The sequence below is a fragment of the Thermobia domestica genome, chromosome 6, assembly GCF_964235325.1.
Source record: "Thermobia domestica chromosome 6, izTheDome1.hap1.1, whole genome shotgun sequence".
Taxonomy (NCBI): Eukaryota; Metazoa; Arthropoda; class Insecta; order Zygentoma; family Lepismatidae; genus Thermobia; species Thermobia domestica.
In genome coordinates this window covers 173605075-173625231 of record NC_137459.1, presented here as the reverse complement: position 1 = coordinate 173625231, position 20157 = coordinate 173605075, and the positions used below count along the sequence as shown (strand labels likewise).

General features: G+C 34.4%; 1 long non-coding RNA gene across 1 annotated transcript in view; it reads right to left on the bottom strand.

Annotated features, from left to right (window-relative positions):
* LOC145687736 (uncharacterized) overlaps window positions 1-20157 on the bottom strand; it is a 562050-nt gene that overhangs the window by 260895 nt on the left and 280998 nt on the right. The window contains exon 3 of the long non-coding RNA XR_014131730.1: window positions 17725-17739. This is a non-coding gene — a long non-coding RNA (uncharacterized LOC145687736). The remainder of the gene's footprint in view (window positions 1-17724; window positions 17740-20157) is intronic.

Below are 20157 nucleotides of genomic sequence, written 5' to 3'. Positions count from 1 at the left end.
CGTATTGACATTTGTGTGTCTGCATGTATGTATGTTCAGAGAATATTTCATCAACGTTAACTCACATAAAAGATTACATATACACACGGGGCCCTGCACAAACTTTATATTTGGTTCAATATTCGTGAAGTGCCTGACATTTAATGGTACAAGCTACCGTAAAACTCACTACACCAATGAATTTCCGAGAGAATTATACATGAATTTGATGTATCATTTGCATCTATTGCCATTTTAAAAACACGAAAGTGGGATTCAAGATGGCGGTCGAGGTTAGTAACATATTTCAGAGAAGCAGTACTTGATTCAATTTGTTTTGCATATGACCACGTTCATGTCCAGTGACATCTAAATAAAACTAAAACCAATTTTGTGTTCGAGTGTTATAGTAGTGTGTGATTGAACTACGGATATACGAAGGCCCATAAATATGTAAATTTTCGGTATGGGCCGCTTAAATTAGTACAATATACATAGGGCCACGGAGAACTTTGCATTTGAATCAATTTTACCACGAATCCTGAGGGGACACTACATGAATGTATATACCTTGTCAGTCTCCGTCCAACTTGGAATTGTTTAAAATGAGTTTTACGGTAAAGAGAAAAGGACATCATTTGGAACAGCTTTACAGTTTTGATCATATGTATTTCCTCCGTATTTATTAGGGGTAAGGACCTCAAACTTATACAAATTGTTTTGATTTGTCAACATCAAAAACGTTCTGTTGGACCTTGCTTATCGAAAGGTCTCTAAAACTGCCTTACTGCCCCCGAAAATCTGAAATTCAGGGTGGGGTGGGGGCGGCTGCCCTCCTGCCCCACTGACGCCGCTGTCCAGCGGCTGTCATATGACACTATCACACGCCCTTTCACATGGTATTAGTTATATTTAGTTTCATGACTGCGAAAATATTACGTTTGGAAACAGAATTCATTTGTTGAGCAAACTTGAAACTTATTGAAAATGGACTTGGATCCATTGTGCTCTGAACGCCCGAAATATTACCTTTCTTCAATGAATTATTGAGTAAAAAAAAATACATAAGCTTGCAGAAAATATTCTGAAATTTGCACAACATGACGTATGCTTCACGCATTACTTTTGAAAATGTATTATTTTAAGATAATTCTATTCGTATGAGTGTTCTGAAATAGTAATCAAATTTTTGCAACTAAAAATTCCACCCGACTCCACGAAACGCTATCTTAGGCTCTAAGAGCATAATTAGGAACTTTCAGAAGCAGTAACTCCTAAATGACTTGTTTTAAGGATAAAATAACCGCACAGGCGTAATTGTGGTAAAGTTCTAGCCTTAAAACATGTAACATGACTCCATTTGCATTGGAAATTTTGAATACCAATCAAAGATGACAGCCATAATGCTTGATAGTACCATCTGATGTGTCACGCCACTTAAAAGTTTCATCATTCTCCGTCAACCCGTTCTCAACGCACAAGGGTTGTGAGCACTTTTGTTTCACCATGCATATTGATAAATTGTGTGAAATCTCCAGAGCAGGTAGATTTCAAAATCTACATAAAAAGGTTTATTACAACCAAGAAAATACTTATGAGAGTCACTGGCAAGAGGGTGTAATAGAGAAGGGGTTGTGATATGAAATAAGTTGAAAATTACTAATCTATACTGAAATATTTTGTACCCAACACAGTGGTCTTAACCAGGATAAAATAAATGAAAAGTCGGTTGCAAGTAAAGAGCAAAAAGTCTTAACAAACAAGTTAATACATGATTTTGAAATATGTTTAAAATCTTGTTTTAAACTGTTCAAAATGTATAAAACATGTTTTGTGTGTGTGTGTATGTGTGTGTGTGTGTGTGTGTCTTAAAACATGTTTAAAACATTTTGAACATCTTTTTCATGTTTTAAACACGTGTTTTGATAGTGTCGATAATTCATCTAATTTTACTCTTTAAGTCTGATTAATTCCAACCCAGATCAATATCCTATTTTGGCAGTTTCAAGAAATTGCACCTCAATGTTAACTACAATCTGATAATTTCACGATAGTTATCACGGGGCAAACAGAAATAAAAATACACAAATACACGTATTATTGAATGGCAGATGACCACAACACTCGCTTTAATAATGCTGTGTATGTTTTAACCATTTTATAAATGCTGCTATTTGACGAGTATGAATATTGCAAATTTTATTAGAATAGGAAAGCATCAGCTCATGAAATGCAAACATTAAAACTAAAATATACATATTTTCGAACATGACAAAATTGGTTAAGTTAGTTAGGTAAATTTTTGCGTGTCTGCTTTTCTGAAGATCACGCAACTCATGCTATTGTATTTTAGTATTTTCGATTTCCTTTGTTCGTAAGCGGAAGAAAACATGTATCCAAGATATAGTTGCGAAGCTTCAAATACAAGAGAACAATAAAGAATGAATGGTAAAAGTTAAATATCAAAGATCTGAATGTCAAAGGATGCAATTCTTCTATCATGCTATCTATGTCAAGCTGTAAGGCATAAGAACTTCCTCTCACAAAGCATCTAACAAAGGAAGATGATTAGAAGCGTCTTATAAGAGAATACAAAAGAACAAGCGTTTCTAATATTACAAAACAATTAAGAAGACTAAAAAGAAAAACAATAACGTGAGAGAAACTTGTGTGACTTCCTAGACTTAGTGCCTAACGAAAAATAAATAAGTAGAAAGGAAATAAGATAACTTCTATTATATGAAGGTAACTCAGAAACTAGCAATTTCTATGTCATTGCTTACACTGCAAGCATGTCATGCTTAACATTTAATTGCTGACATAGCACTACAAAGGCAGTGCATTATCATTCTTTTTAGTCCTAATAGATGACAGAAAAAAGATTAAGGTTCAAAGTCAGGTTCGAAACTTAATGTTAGAGAAACCAGCTCTTTAGTCTACTCGTATCATTCAGCCACTCGGTTTCAACGCAACAGCAACCGCAATGCTGCTCTCTCTGTGACGGCCACAGCAGAAATAAAGCAGCGTACAGGTGTCCAAGTGTAGCAGCCATATCTTCGTGTAGTAGGGGTGTTCGGAATTGAGATTTTTTTCGGAATTCCGGAATTTTCGGAATCTCGGAATTTCGGAATTTCGAAATTCCGAGATCCCGGAATTCCGAAAATTCCGGAATTCAGATCTTCAGAAATTTCCGATGGAGTTTAAAAATTCCGGAATTCCGACCTTCCGAAATTTAGTATCGTGTTCTGGATTCCGGAATTCCGATCTTCCGAAATTTCAGATCTTGTTTCGAGATTCCGGAATTCCGATCTTCCGAAATTTCGGATCGTGTTCCAAGATTCCGGAATTCCGAACTTCCGATATTTGCGATGAAGTTCCGGAATTCCGATTTTCCGACATCAAATCTATTAGAGGCTTTATATTTTAGTATAGATATGTCGGAAATACTTTCAAATATTTAGGATCAATATTAACAGACAAAAATCATATTCACGAAGAAATTAAATGTCGACTAAAAGCAGGGAATTCGTGTTACTATTCGGTTCAAAATCTCTTGTCGTCGCGAGTTCTGTCGAGGAATTTGAAGCTTAAAATATATAAAACGATAATCATGCCTGTTGTTCTGTATGGTTGCGAAACATGGTCGCTTACTCTGAGGGAAGAACATAGACTGAAAGTATTTGAGAACAGGATCCTGAGAAGAATATTCGGACCCAAGAGGAACGAGAATGGGGAATGGCGGAAGCTTCATAACGAGGAACTACATAGTTCATAAGGTTTACCCAACATTGTTAGGGTCGTCAAGTCTAGGAGGCTTAGGTGGGCAGGTCATGTAGCTAGAATGGAAGAAAGTAGAAACGCTTTCAAAGTCTTGACTGGTAGACCCATTGGAAAACGACCATTAGGAAGACCTAGGCGCAGATGGGAGGATAATATTAAGATGGATCTCGCAGAGATAGGAATACAAAGTAGAAACTGGATCCAATTAGCTAAGGATAGAAGTCAGTGGAGAGCTTTTGTGAACGCGGCACTGAACCTCCGGGTCCCATAGGCCATAGAGTTAGTTAGTTAGTTAGATATGTCGGAAATACCAACTGAAAATGTTCGTTGTGTAACAACAGTAGTGCCAATATTGTAAAGGTCATTGTTGACTTGAGTGATTTCCAACATTTGAGCTGTTTCGGTCATACTTTAAATATTGAAGTGAACAAAGCCCTTCAGCTACATCCAGTCAATGAAGTTATTAGGTAACTTCGTAAACTTAGACAAATTACGAGTCACAGCAGCAAAATGAGACGTGCGCTGCAAGAAGAGCAAGATGCATTAGGCCTCCCGCGCAAAGTACTTCCGTCATGCACACCAACAAGGTGGTGGTCTACTCTTCCTTTGATACAGGTAGCTTTGACAAATCAAGAAGCAATAGCAAAATTTCTGTCCCGAACAAAACATAAAAACCTTATCCTTCAGAACAAAGAAATAGAATTATTAAATATGATCATGACCCTATTATCGCCCTTACAAATGCTTTGTGACAGTATGTCAGCTGAAACATCGGTTACAGCGTCGGGCACATGGCAATTATATGAACAAATCTTAAAAGATTTTCAAATCGAAGAATCTCAACAGATAGAAGATACATCACAACAAGACGAAGCAAGTACACAGGAAACATATTTTTCGCTGTATGACTAATTGACTGAAGAAGAAGATAGTGAACAGATGTTAGAAGCAGCACTCAAAGAAATTGAAAGAAGCATGAAAATGAAAATTTTATCTCCGTTGCAATCCCGATACGAGGAGGATGAAGAAAGCAGAATACTGTTGAAAATGTGTACATTCTTAGATCCCAGGTTTAAAGATCGTTTGGGTGAAGATACTGAGATAATAAAAGGTACAGTACTGAATGAGTTGAGATTTATTCCAGCAGGAAGTCCTAAAAAAGATGATCGAGGGAATGTTGGCTCTAAAGGATTTGACAGTTACCTAAAACGAAGGAAATTTGGTGACAGGAACGATAAAGAAGACAGTCAAATAGAAGAATTAAACTGATACCTAAGTCTTGGGGATGCAGATTTGGAGGAAGAGAAACTTGTTTGGTGGAATAGCCATTCCCACCATCTTCCAAGATTAACAAAATTAGCGAGAAAATATTTGTGTATTCCTGCTACGAGCGTGCCAAGTGAGAGAGTTTTCAACTGTGGTGGCAATGTAGTGACAGATTATAGAGCATCTCTTACCGCTGAGCATGCTGAACAGTTAATATTTCTGTCCATGAACAAAGCTATTGTCCCAAAATAATTTTAAAATGCTATTTAATATAAGCTAAATGTTCTCATTGTTTTACATTATTGACTTAGTATAACAGGGGATTCATAAATCAACACCTGACTTTTAAAGGTGCGATAAATTTAACTCTTTTAGGATTTCCCCTTTCTCAGGTAAATTTTATACTTTATACTTTATTTTATACTTTTACAGCTACTGCTTCCTTACTATTTATCGTAGGATCATGGTTCATACCTCGTTTTCTGTTTTAGGATAAAGCATACCTTCCAACGGTACCACTCGATTGTGCGTATTATACACCGGAAACGGAAAAAGCGGGAGGCTTTTCGAAAAAAAATCGAAATTTTTGCGCCCCTCTGGCCCAAGCCTGGGTTCACGTAGGGTTCTGAATTATTATTTTATAAAATACGTTGTTGTGTTCATAATACGTGTGCAAAATTTCAATCTTGTATCTTGAAAACTAAGGTCAGGAGAAATTTTTGAAAGTCTGAAGGTAATCAATTCTTTTCGTGTATATATATATATATATATATATATATATATATATATATATATATATATATATATATATATATATATATATATATATACTGTACTTCAAAAATATACTGTTTATTACTACTTGGCCTAGAGTCATGGTTCAAACGCCATTTTCTTCAGTATAATGAGCCCTTTCCAACGGTATCACTCACATGTTCGTATCATACACCTGAACCGTAAAATTCGGGAAAAACCCGCATTTTTTTTTAAATCCAGCCAAAACACTTTGCCCCTCGGATCCGGGCCTGCGTTTATGTAGAGATCTGAAGCTTTTTTTCTTATGTATATACATAATACGTGTGCAAAAGTTCAATCTTGTATCTTGAAAACAAAGGGCGGAAAAAAATGTTGAAAGTCTGAATTTAGGCCCTATATAGGCCTATATTAACACACACACACACACATATATATATATATATATATATATATATATATATATATATATATATATATATATATATATATATATAGTGCAACAGTCATGGCTCATTTTCTTTGGTATATCGAGCCCTTTCCAACGGTACGATTTACATGTCCGTATCATACACTTGAACCGGAAATTTTTCATTAAAAAATCGCCCTCTCGGAACACTTGCTTCCCTCGGCCCCGGGCCCGGTTTCACGTAGGGATCTCAAAAAATATATATATTCAGAAGAAATTTGCAGAGGTACACATAATTCATATGTAAAGTTTCAATCTGATATCTTGAAAAATAAAGTTTTTCAATGCATATTTTTTAGTTTTTGTATATTAATTGTAATAATGTATATTCTAATCAATGGAAATTTATACGAAATTTAAGTAGCATTGACCAATATCTTTAAAGAGAATAAGTTTTTTTTGTTTGTTTATTTGTTTTATTGATCATATGAACAGGGAGATTATAAGGGTAACAGTCCGCTACTATGTAAAGCTGTACGATTATGATTTTTTTAAATGTAGAAACTAAAATTAAAGGTTTCTTTAAATTAAATTAAAGAAACATGAGAGGATTAAAGTTCTATTGATATGGCATTTCATTATTACTTTGTGTTGAAACCTAGATTGTCTATTTCTCCACTGTTTTTACAAATATTAATTACAATTATTATAAATATATGAATGTTTCTTATATTCTATTTTCAATTCTCCATTAATTTAGATCTATTATATTTTTATTTCTTCTTTATAGTAATACAAAATACATTTAACACTAAGGAAAGTTTATTTTTTATGTATTAAAAAAAGATAGCATGGCATAACAGTTAATATTTGTGTGTAATAGCATTATGCAAGGCTTACGTTATGAAAAACTATTTACTATCAGCTAGTTACGGAATCAACTATGTATGTGAGCTCCGAACCACGTTTTTATTGAAAAGTTTCCATTTTCCAAATACAAGAAATTAAAAACTAAGAAAGTTATGAGGGAGAAGAACTACATGCTTTATCTTATAAAAATGTATGTATGTATGTTTGTTCCAACATAACTCTGGAACGCCCGAAGCAATTTCAATTAAACTTCGCAATTTCAATTATTAAATTAAACATATAACTTTACAACCTGGAAACAAATTGTGTGTGAGAAACCTCCTAGCTTCCCAAGGAGGCGAGTTGAAAGAGCGTTAAATGCAAAAATAATGAGAAACGACCGATATTAGTGTCGAATCCATAGTTTTCGGGGTAAACCGTGTAAACAATCGTTGAAATGTGTATCGTAAGGATAATTGGGGGTTCAATTATTTTTCATAAACTTACTCTGACCGTGCGAAGAACGAGCATTTCAGCTACGTTTTGAGAACCTGGCTTCTTAACATCAAGGAGTACGAGGGTGGAATAATAGCAGAGGAATGTCAGTTTAAGTGTGCAAGTAAATGTGTGGGTAACGAACATGAAACTCGCAACTTATGTATTCACCGTGGTTCTAAATTTTCCATTTTCTATATGTCATTTTGAAGCCAGCCAGGGAAGGAACTAGTTGATACTCTTTCTGTATTGCACTGGTGGCCCAGCTAGCAACCATGTATAAATGTCATAGAACCTGCCTTTGGGGAACATTAAAAAGACAAGAACCAATAAATGAAGTGTTTAAATTTTGTTCAATGAGTACCATGGCTAAGAACTTTCCGCTCCGCAGAAGGACGGAGTATAGCCACCACTGACAACGAGTGAAAGGAAGTTTCATCATTATATCTGTCTGAGTTGATGTCTATCTCATAATCATGTTATTTGAAGATTCCAGTTTCTGAACTTTTGTAACTATGAAATCAAGGAACTCTAAAATTTCAAAATCCAGTTACTTGGTTCTACAATTTCGATTGCCATGACTCAGAAATTTCAACATTCCGAGATTCTGATATGCTGGAACAACGTACAGTCGTTCGGCATTCTGAATTTCAGATTTGGAAGTGCTAAACCAAAGTTCTCATTTTGAAATTCCGAAATTTCTAGATGAAATTCCGAGATTCCGGAATTACGAGTTTTCGAAATTCCGAAATTTCGGACTGAAGTTCCTGAATTCCGAGATTCATGCATTCCGAAATTTCGGGATGAACTTCCGGAATTCCGAAATTCCGAGATTCCGCAATTCCGAGATTTCGAATTTTTCGGAGTGAACTTACAGAATTCCGAGATTCCGGAATTCCAAAATTCCGAGATTCCGGAATTCCAAAATTCCGAGATTCCGGAATTCCGAGATTCCGGAATTCCGAGATTCCGGAATTCCGAGATTCCGGAATTCCGAGATTCCGGAATTCCGAGATTCCGGAATTCCAAAATTCCGGAATTCCGTAATCTCGGAATTCCGGAATGAGAAAATTTTTAATTCCGATTCCGGAATTAAGATTTTCATTCCGAAATATTCCGGAATTCCGGAATAAGGAACACCCCTATCGTGTAGTTCTCATATATACTCAGGTACCTGTCTAAGCACACAATGACATTTTCCATGTCGCTGTAGTAGAATTCTGGGCTTTGCATCTGCATCTACTAACGCAGTGTGGAATGCATGTCGGTATCTGTGCTGGACCGTTCCCTATGAATATATCAATTGAGGTATAGAAACAGATGAAAGTACTACGGTGTTAAATCAAGGCTGTACACCAGGTGGAACAACACTTTACAATATTACAAGCATAAGAAACTCACCTTTAAAACGTGCAACATGCAGAAAAGCGTTTTCATCAAATGACGAAACGAAACGAAAGGACGTTATTATTAGATTACTACTCTCAAAACAAATAATTAGTTTTATCCACATTGTTTACCAAGAAGATAATCTAAACCAGAATTATTTTAAAATATTAAGCAATGATAATAAATAACGCATAGAGAGTGTACGATATGTGCACAAAACAGTTTATGCACGAACATTTACAACATATATTTATCGAAGCAACATATCCATATATACACACATTGCATTGCAATTTTGTTGAAAAAAATATAAACAAATAGCTACTACGAAATGCAGAATCCAAACAAGAGCTATTAAATAGTCTAATTGTTAGTGTACAAGTGATATTTCTAACATTGTTATTATCAACAAACAAAACTATCCTCTGCTGGTCTAGTATCTCCTCCCCCGAAGGTCAAATGGCTAGTGCATACACTTTTGTGTATGTGGTTCCGGGTTAGATTGCTGCTGAGAGAGGCTTTGGAATTTTAACTGTCCTCGATGTTTCTGCCTTCGTGTCCTTGTTCTTACGAGGCTAATGAGAAAAAAAAAGTAAAATGAAGTAAACAATGAGTGCAATTGAGTTACTGAGGAATATTCGGTTAAACAGTTAACTTTAGAAAAGTGGCTAGTTCGATTCCCAGTGAAAGGGAAGTAAAATTCTACTTTAACAACCATTTACTTATACAAATCATATGTCTCCTACAGTCTGAAGGTTACAATCGTGGGACGTTAAATTTTAAAAAAAAATGTAAACAAAAGCGTACGAAATAATCCATAGGTATCATCTAGGGCCTAGAAATGATAATTTAGAATATCAAGGCGTATGGTAGTTCGGCAGCCAACTTTTCCTTCACTTACGAGGGAACCTATCCAAGTGTAACTCTGACTTCGAGTCGAGACTATGGCCGTTGGGTAACATGTCCCAAAAGAACATAACACGAAAAGAGATACATCCTCGATCGCAACCGTTGCGGAGGTATAACCGTGAAAAGTTAGAAATTGAGCTCCATACTATACATTACAAAGTCAGATTCCGAGTCAGATTTTTCGGAAACGGTCGAGTAAGGAAACTCAGCGAATACATATCAAATTAGTGTGGGGAGCACAGCACCTTTCGAATGAAAAATTTGTGTCCCCGGGGCACTCGCAGGGTCCCAGTCGGGGTCCAACTCAAAACTTGCAAATTGAATATATATATCTGGAAATATTCACTAATTTTAGTGGCTGTTCGCAAATCTTCCTCTTCTTCTAGCAGAAGATGTATAAGTTTACTTCAGAATTATAGGTCGGCTTTTCCAGTGGCCAAAATAAAAAAAAAACTTAGCAAAACATTCCTGTGAAATTCTAAAATGTGTGAAAAGCCTCAATCTTTGAAATAAAATCTGTCCGCCTTATGTAGAGTCGTTTTGACGTATGATTAGCGTCATACTAAAGGCCTGACTACTGCGGGAGACTGACTACTGCATGTTAGTCGAACTTTTTTAGTATGGCACTAATCACGCATCAGAACAACTCTGCACAAGGCCCTTTGAGTTTAATGTCCCACGATTATGCCTGTTAGGATAAGGAATACGATGCAAGTGAATTATAATGAATTATAAAGCAAGAAAATTATAATGAAAACATTGGTGGAGTGAGAAAGTAGGAGGAAATATGAGCACCCGAGAAAACCCATGAGCGCGATGTTGTCCACCACAAACCTACTCGTCCGGGGACCGAACCAGGGACCCCACAGGCAACAGAGGTAAGTGCTCTACCACTGAGTCACCGTGCCCCCTGTGAAGACCTTCAAATGTATGTAATATTGTTCTCAAATTTTGCTACTATGCTAAGCTGTGTGAGAGACTAGGAAAACACAATGTAACACGAAAACTCTGTGGTGCCTGGAACTAGTAGTACAGACTGTAAACTAGTTGATCTATGTTGAGGCCCATACATATTTTAAATTAACAATCCTCCTTATTGCTTATGTCCTCTCCACTGAGTATATTAAATGTGTGTTTATGTATTTTAAGGGAAATTAGGTTTCTGGAAATTGAAGACATTCAAAGTTTTTCACTACAATTTCTGTATTTTCTCTTCCCTTTAGAATACATGAAGTCCATCATCAATTCCTGCTTCATCTTCTATATTACAGTAATTATACATAATTCAACAACTTAACTAAATCCACCTTCAGATACAGAAAACAAAATAATAATAAACACTACTTTGAATATTTGTAGATATTTAAATCTGATCAATTTTCATGATGTTTAGCCATAATATTTAAATTAATATTAAAAACATAAAATAATGTATTAAGATCTATGTATATATTTGTATGCAAATGGCTTTCAGTCAATCTTGCTGTTCACAGTGGGATAAACGGTAACGTTAATCAACTGACACAAGTACTTTCCGAGATTATATTATCTAATGCATTATGATGTTCTTTACTTGAAAATGGAGATGCATAAAAGCTAGCTTCTTTCAGAGGGTGAATGGATTTTTTTAAATATATATTTTTGTCATAAAATTAGGATTTTTTGGGAGGAAAGGGAAATTTTTCCCCGTTTCTGATTTCTCATAATGTTCTTATTCAATCACAACCAGTTATTGTGATATTTGGTTATTCCACACTAGACCGTTTTCAAAAATATAAGGCATACGTATCCTCATATACGCTCATTCTTTCGTAAACTTAACACGTTCAGCCCCATATGCATACATTTGATTCACAGTAAGGTTTTAAAGGTCAACCACGTGCATCTATTTTCCTCACACATATTGGTTGATTTCTACGGCCTGTGTATCTGCTAGACTTACAGTTTTCATTTGACTAAATGGTTCAATTGGAAACTTTGGTCTCTGGAAAATGAAATGTTGACTCGGGTTATGAAACATTCAAGAGGTAGCCGCGCTTTATTGTTACACTTTCAGCGCCTTTATTGTTACATATTGAACTGCCCAGGGTGAACTGTGTTTTGGTCCCGAGGTAGACTCTAGGCATAAAAACAGATACACTTGTTCCGTGTAGTGATGGGCAATGGGAATATTCCCGTGGGAAGGAAAATAAAAATGGAAATATTCCCGGTTTTTTCCCTGACATATAAATTTCCGGGAAGGAATTTATTTCCATTTACTTACTTTATCTTCCAAATTATAAGAACCATGTGTCTAATTACTTTGTTTTCGTGTATTATTATTTACTTCTAGGTTTTAAATAATTCAGAGATTTAAAAAAAAAATAAAATTCTTTGATAGTACTTTATATAACTAATAATATGATATTTTAAGTTCCATTTCCATTTGCACTAAAAAGTAGCAAAGTACTAATTTACAAATGATGAAAAGGAACCAGTTTGTAAAGTAATGTAGAAATTTCGTAAAAATAGAGATGAAGTACTATCAATACACCCCAAACCACCGTTAGTAATAGACGTCGGTCTGTTTCCTGGCTCTGACTCGAATTTCTGAAAAGGTGCTCGGACCATGCGAATTAACGCATGGAATTTCGAGAAATAGGTAGGAAGAAAGGTCGTGTGTTTCAATGTTACGTGCTAAATTATAAAACTAGGTTAGTATCTTCCAAATATTGTGAACCTAAATATGTATGCGCAAATGTGTCTTCTGAGACATGGTGAGACATGTGTCTTCTGACAGTTGCCCAACCTAATTTGTTTATAACACATAACAATTTAATATGTTTATAACATCAATAGTAAAGTCAAGTCTAGAAAATCCACTTACATGTAAATTTAAACTATTTAGCGGTGTAAAAATAAGTGGACTTACTATACCATTTTTTTTCACATATTTACTTGCATAGAACATACTATTGTAAGTAAATATACATGTATGCATATTCTCTAAATATAGTAAAATATTAATAGAATAACATAATGCCGTTCAGAATACACATTTTAAAGAATCCTCTGGACATAACAGTAATAATATACAGTGATAAGAAAATAATTTACCTTTGAAATCATAATATAGTAATATAATTCAATTTTCTTTGTGTTTGTACATACACTCCCGGAATAATCCCATTTTTTGGGAATCTTCCGGGGATTTTTTCCAGGGAATATTCCCGAAAAATATCTTCCCGGGTATTTACCCATCACTAGTTCCGCGTAACTTATTACGTAAAATGTGTCATTAGTTTGAAGAACGTCACTAACTGAAGTTGTAGTTCATTCATAAAATATAAATGATAATTTTGTTCTACGAACACTTACTACTACATTTTCAGAACAGTTATTGCCAATAACTGCAAATTATATTTTCAGTAAACAAATTTTGTTCTTGAATATTATTCTAATAGATCCACAAACAATTCGTTCGAACCAGGAGAGCCATTGCGTTTGCAGCTTTGCTCGTTTTCTTTCCTATCGAGTGATGTATTATTTTTGATTATTGGACTCCAACGTTTCTTTTTCCTTCAGAATGCAGTAATTAGGTGTTTTATTTTTTCGCGTTATAATTGGAAACAAAAGATAGTATATACACTGTTTCAAGAAATAAACGTACAAAATTCATTCATAGGTATTCTGCCTTTATTGGCAGGTCACTTGTCGCAGCTGAGAAGCTTCCATGCTCCACGGTCCTCCGCTAACCTCTTCGTCTTCACGTATGATCTTTCTGTTTCAATATCGTCCATTAATTGTAGTCTCCTTCGCCCCCTCCCTCTCTTTCCCGCCACCATACCCTCTAGGACGTCCCTCATGATACAATCTTAGGCAATGTCGCAACCAGTTTCTCTTCCTCTTCCTAATAATATCTAAAATTGTTCTTTTCTCACCCACCATTTCTAACACTCTTTCATTCGTTTTCCGCTCGACCCAACTAATTCTTTCCATTCTTCTCCATACTCACATTTCAAAGGCTTCCAGTCGATTTTCGTCACCTTTACGTAATGTCCACGTTTCCGCCCCATACAGTACAACACTCCACACGAAGCATTTTACAAGTCTTTATCTCAACTCTTTATTCAAGGTCCCACAAAACAGACTTTTCTTCCTCCTAAAGGCTTCTTTCGCCATTCCTATCCTTGTTTTTATTTCACGTTCGCACTTCATGTTATTACTAAGAATACTGCCCAGACCGGATATCGAAAACTATTCACTTGTTCCATTTTCTCCCCTCCTACTTTTATATTTGACACAGACCCCTTTGTTCCAATCACCATGGCTTTTGTCTTTCTATCATTTATTTTCATCCCATATTCTTCAAAGCCCTTTCTAATTTTTTCTAACATTTTATTGATTTTCTTTTCAGATTCTGCAAGAAGCGCCATATCGTCTGCAAATCGTATGCATCTAATCATTCTACCTCCTACCGAAATGCCATCATCATCATCTAGGTTCTTTTTCACTAGAAAAAGGCTTAAAATTTTCTAGGTAAAAAAGCTGTGAAGAAAATCTTCGTGTTTTTTTTAAATGGCTTTATAATTTTTATTTTATCGAGTCCTTGTATCTCAACTTGTAAGTCTCTAAATTTTAGTCGAATGTTTATAGCACTCCATTGGTGGCAAAATTTTAAATTTAGTTTTTCTTTTCAATATACGTGCAGCGATTAAGATCAACTACAAAAAAAAAAAAAAAAAAAAAAAAAAAAAGTTTCAGTTCTCGAGCAACAAGTACGTCTTATTTGTTTATTATTGCTAGATTTGAACATTAATATGTGTATAACCGTATGTTGGGTGGAGGGGAAACTAAAATATAAATAAATAAATAAATGATGTATCGGGTGTGAAAATCAAATATAATTTGGTCCTGACTTTAGGAAAATAATTTACCACTAACTAGGCTAGATTCGCTCAATAAGTTTAATTTTGCATCTCAGATGCACTTATTTAGTAACAATGGGTGAAAAAGTAACATTGCTTGTTTCAGTTTTGCAAACTCAAGTATGCGAGTATTATTATTTATTGATTACAAGTTATCCACTGATTTTGTATAAGCAAGTAAGTACTCTGTGAAAAGGTATTTACGTAAAATAATTTCACTACATAAATATAGACGGGAGATAACAGATTATCATGAACTGCAAGTGAGAGTATCTGGTGTATGTAAAATTCAACCCTGTCACACTCTATGCATATCTTCGAGAATGTAAAACGGAAACCAATTCGTTCTTCCCATGAGAACAGTTTTGTTGTGTATGACACACTCATACAAACGTAACGTTCTGACGTCTTTGAGACATTTCGTCGAATGAAAAATGCTGTCCACGTTCGAATCGAAGGGATGTTTCAGATCGTAGCTATTGGTCTTCGATTTTTATGTATAAGGTTAGCATTCTGCACTTGTTTTCTCCCTCCTTTCGATGCTAGTTGAAAATGTGTTATTTTTTTCATTCAACGCGCCAAAAGAGCTAAGATAAAAATTATATATATAGTAAACACTAAAACCAAAAGTAAAATTTAATGTAATAGGACAGGTTGGTGATATGTGGTTAATCTACACTGCATTGGCGCAAAGCATGGTCTAAAAAAGCATTTTTGCTGAGACTATGAGCGTTCTGTTCCCTTGAGGAATAGAGTTTTCATGAAAATTCACACTTTAGACGAAACTACTTAATGCTGAATTATTTTTTTTTTTTAAAGTAAGATAATCCAGCATGCAAACAATAAGTGTGATACAGCGAAAAAATAATTGGAGTACCGTACTCACCGGCCATTGGACTAAGAAAATAAACCGTAAATAATGTCATACCCAACATACAGTATCTTATTTATCCCTTTAGATAAAATGTAGTCACATAGTTCAATTTTAACCGTTTCACTTTAATCTAAATCTCCTTAAAAAAAAAAAAAAATGTGCTAAGCATTTCCGTGACGAACCGCATGAAATATACGAAACTCAAATAGCAATAACCTAGTTAACGCGATACTATAAATTAAATAAGAGAGATCATAGAATCAGAATTAATAAATAAAAGTCAAAACATCTCTGACAGCCATGAGAAAATAAAGCCCAAATACCCTGAATGCACTTTCTTCAAGAACTACGGGATGAATTGATCAATTGAAACACACCACTCTTTTCAGTACTATGACGGGAAAACATTCTCTATGTCGAAGGAAACTCAATTAAAATTGGTTGAGTCGTTCGAAAGTGTTGAATAATGCACATATATGGTATTTATATTCACATTTGCTGGTAACTCTACTGCGCAATTTACTAATAACAATTCTATTTCTTAGTTGTAGCATGTAAATAAAATGTTATTTATATATTACATAAATTTTGCGTTCTTTTTCTTTATCTATTTATCTTCAGACAAAACCTTGGTTATAGTTTTGTTTGTATTATATAATACCACACAACTTGATCAGTAGATATAGTTGTTAACACATCATACAATTAAAATTTTGCCTGTTACTCACGAAATTTAATACTAACTACATAACTTACACTGTCGTAAGTAATTATCTTCTAACAACACACTTTCTGTATGCAACACTCTAAACCAGTGTTCTAAGTGAAAGAAAAAAAACATAGGCGGTTTTGTTACTATTTTAACTCGACATACCGGCTATCTAAATATTGAAATACAGCGAGGGTATGTTGCCTAAAAGTTTGCACTTTTATTTACATAATGACTGGAAATCACTGGAGGGCTTCCTTTTAGTTACGGGGGAGGGGACTTGGAGAGACTTGATCCTTCTCTAACAAGTTTCTAAATAAAACATTAAAAATATCCCCTTATGTTGTATTATAGAGAATTATACACAAACATGTTCAAACACCGAGTTTTTATTTTAACAAATTTCCTGCGGGAAAGCTCCTGGACCCCACACTCGACTGAGGGTATTCCAAACCTCTCGAAGAATCACCCCCACAGCAGACAACCCCTTAATCCGCTCATGCTCAAAAAATGACATTTATATAAATTAAGAAGACACACATACACACACGACAGAAACAATTCAATATGGCACACCAAAATATAAACTAGATGAACTTCTTTGAAGACACCTCATTTTAAAAACAAAAGGTAGGGAAAAGATAACCAAAATGTCGGTGTTGTCAATTTAGAAATTGTTTCTACATAAGAAATACAATCTTGTTATGTGTTGTGTATAAAAATGGATTTATTAAAGGTATCTAGCATCTAATCTCCGATGATGGTATTTCTTGATCACTGAAAAAACAGAGGCGGTAGGCCTTCATCATTGATAAACCAGACATGGTATGGCATACCACCATATATCGTCTCACTTCGACCACTGCTCTAAAGAAAACAATGATATAACTTTGGAAGATGAGTTATATCATTGTTTGTGCATCATTGAGGTGGTGATATTATTCAGCAGGTTGTTGTCAAGAGTTAAGTTGGACAACCGTAAAACCAAATTAATGATGCACAACAAAATTCGAAATGTTTAGAAATTGTTTGAAAGTTTTCAGAACGCAATCACCATCTAGTTACTATTAAACACAGTTTAGAAATGGCCAGTAAGTGTACTTCATGCATATAGTTATACAAATAATTAACATGTGCACTTCTATATCCGTTTATACATCACTAGAAACTCCTCTACTATGATCTTGTTTCTATGTGCCTTTGTGTCTGAGTGTGGGAAAGTAATTCTATAAAATGAGTTAACCGCAAGTTATCTGCTGTATTATTACTTTCTGTGAACATATTTCTCATTTATCAGCTAATGGAACATTAAAATTATCTAGATAATTCTCCTCACCATCAAACTCTATCATAATATAATACCAAAATACAACTTACCACTAGTAGCTAACCACTGTAATCTTACCTATATCTGCAAGACCTAATAAAAAAGAAAAAAAATGTTGAAATAACAATAGTATTAATACGTTTGTCATAACGTGAAATAAAGAAAACACATAATTCGTGCATAGCACACAAAATCGAGATTTAATGCAACACAAAAACAAAAGCAGTTTTATAGCGCAGGTACAGAAAAGAGTACAATTAACGATCGTCTAGGAAATAAAGCGTTATCTACTGGAAAACTACTGTATTAATATATTGTCTAGACTGCATGCATATATAATTGAGTTAAAGTATAAAATATTTGAATATCAACATGATTGCATGATGTTCAGTAATTGTTACTGGCAGCACTTCAAACACAAGATTATAATCAAACCAACACTTCATTATTTCATATATAAATTTGAACAAAGGTTTGAAAACAATACGGTTACTGACCACGAATGCGAAGTTATTAATATTTACTTAATGGATGGAGTCTTTGAGATACGCCGATAAAATATACGGAAGTTGGACAAGCAAGTTATTGTACACAACGTAGTAGTTCTCGATCACGAAAAACAAGCTATTATATATATATTGACATTGTTAATTAGGGATCTGCAATTTATAGCCTATTACTTTTAATTATCAAGAAATGTTGGGTTACAGGACTTTATATTCTGCAAGACATGTTGCATTGTATACAAACATAACAAACAAGTGACATTTTATTTTTAAAAATGTCAGTGGGAATTGTGCAAGAATTCTGAAGTTACATACTTAATTGCCGATATAATTTAAAGGACCATATTTATAATTACAAAATGTTTCGAGCCTTTGGCAACTTAGGACAAAATATTAGTCGAATTAAACTTGCTATTTTGTTTTCATATTGGGTACTTTATTATTTTAGTTCAATTTTAACTCTTTACAGTTTCTAATTGAACATTATTATTTGTTCATTTAAAGATCATCTACTAGAGTTTAACAATATAACTTCAATTATTTTCATACAACTTTAGTAATCTCACTAATTAAACGTAAGTTCACATTTAAACGATAGTAATATCATGGCTGAATATTACGGAAGAAATGGTAAATTTCAGCATCATCTGTGGAATTGAGAAATCCAATACAAGCAATGCCAATTTCTGTAGCTTATAGGTTTTCACGAATTCACAGTTTTCGTTCATATAGATACTACGGATGGAAAATGAAAACAACAATTTGATGCCCAGCAACGCAAATAATGTACTGGAGTGAATAAACTATAATATAGCAATTGTTGTGAAGAGGGCATTGTAAGGGATGTAGTGGTGATATTTTCGTATGAATAAAATATGTCCTTCCTTCAAAAAGGTTTCAAAGAAGACAGGGTTGTGCTAATGTGATATTTAACACCACCGATCACAACCTCTGACAGATCCTCTTCACTACTCTTCTCCCTTCGTGGAATCTCTGGCCGGCTGCGAATGGTAATGTTACTCCTCCAGAGAGAGAGAGAGAGAGAGAGAGAACTCTGCTTTCAAAAAAGGGCTCTCACATTTGAGAGTCCCCAACACGCAAAACCGTGAAGCGTGCTTTGCTTCCAAATAAGTCCATAGTTGGGGGAGTTCCTTGTTCCCAGCCCTCAAGTGCATAGCAACAATGTCCGGGATTAATATTCTGTGAAGATTTATAGCTGCAAAACGTATGCACATGCATAAGATATTTATTTATTAAGCCCTGATCTTTAACTTGAAACAAAATATAGCAACAATAGAGACACCAGAAGTAAACAAATAAAACAAAACCTTTTTTTTTACAATAAAGAAAGCAAGAAAGTAGATATTTGCATGTAAATGACTTTTTAAGTACTGGTGAATTTTTAAGGGAAGTAGGAACTTACAAACAATAGGTTAGAAGCTTAAATAAAAGTAACTGAATCAGATCAAAAGCTATCGATTTGTATAATAAGAAATATTACACAAAATAATTCATTTGAACCTGTTTACATAGCCACTCAAGTATTTCTTAACCAACTTATAGTAAAATAGAAAAAAATGTTTATCGATTCTAAATACAAAACACAAAACCAAAATCATGTGTGTGTTTCGTTCTTGGGTACGTAGCGAAAGTCAATGATGTAAAGCATTAACAAAAATTTCAGCATCAAAATTGTTTTCTCTTTCTAGTTATTAACTGGTTATAGTTGCTCAACATCATAATAAAATTTATTGATAAATTCATAGAAACAACGTGCTTTGAATCAATTCACAAAAGCTTAAGTGTCTATTGTCCAATGTTCTACATTGGATAGGTCAAATTCGTGGCATCCCTTCACTGATTTTTCTGAAGCCCTATATAACTTATTTACAAAATTCTACCAACGTTGAGAAAGTGTTAGTCTATTTACAGATGTAATTAACAAAAAATCAGTGAAACAACTCTAAAGCAATCATTCAGTGATGTGGAAATCCATGAATTTTAC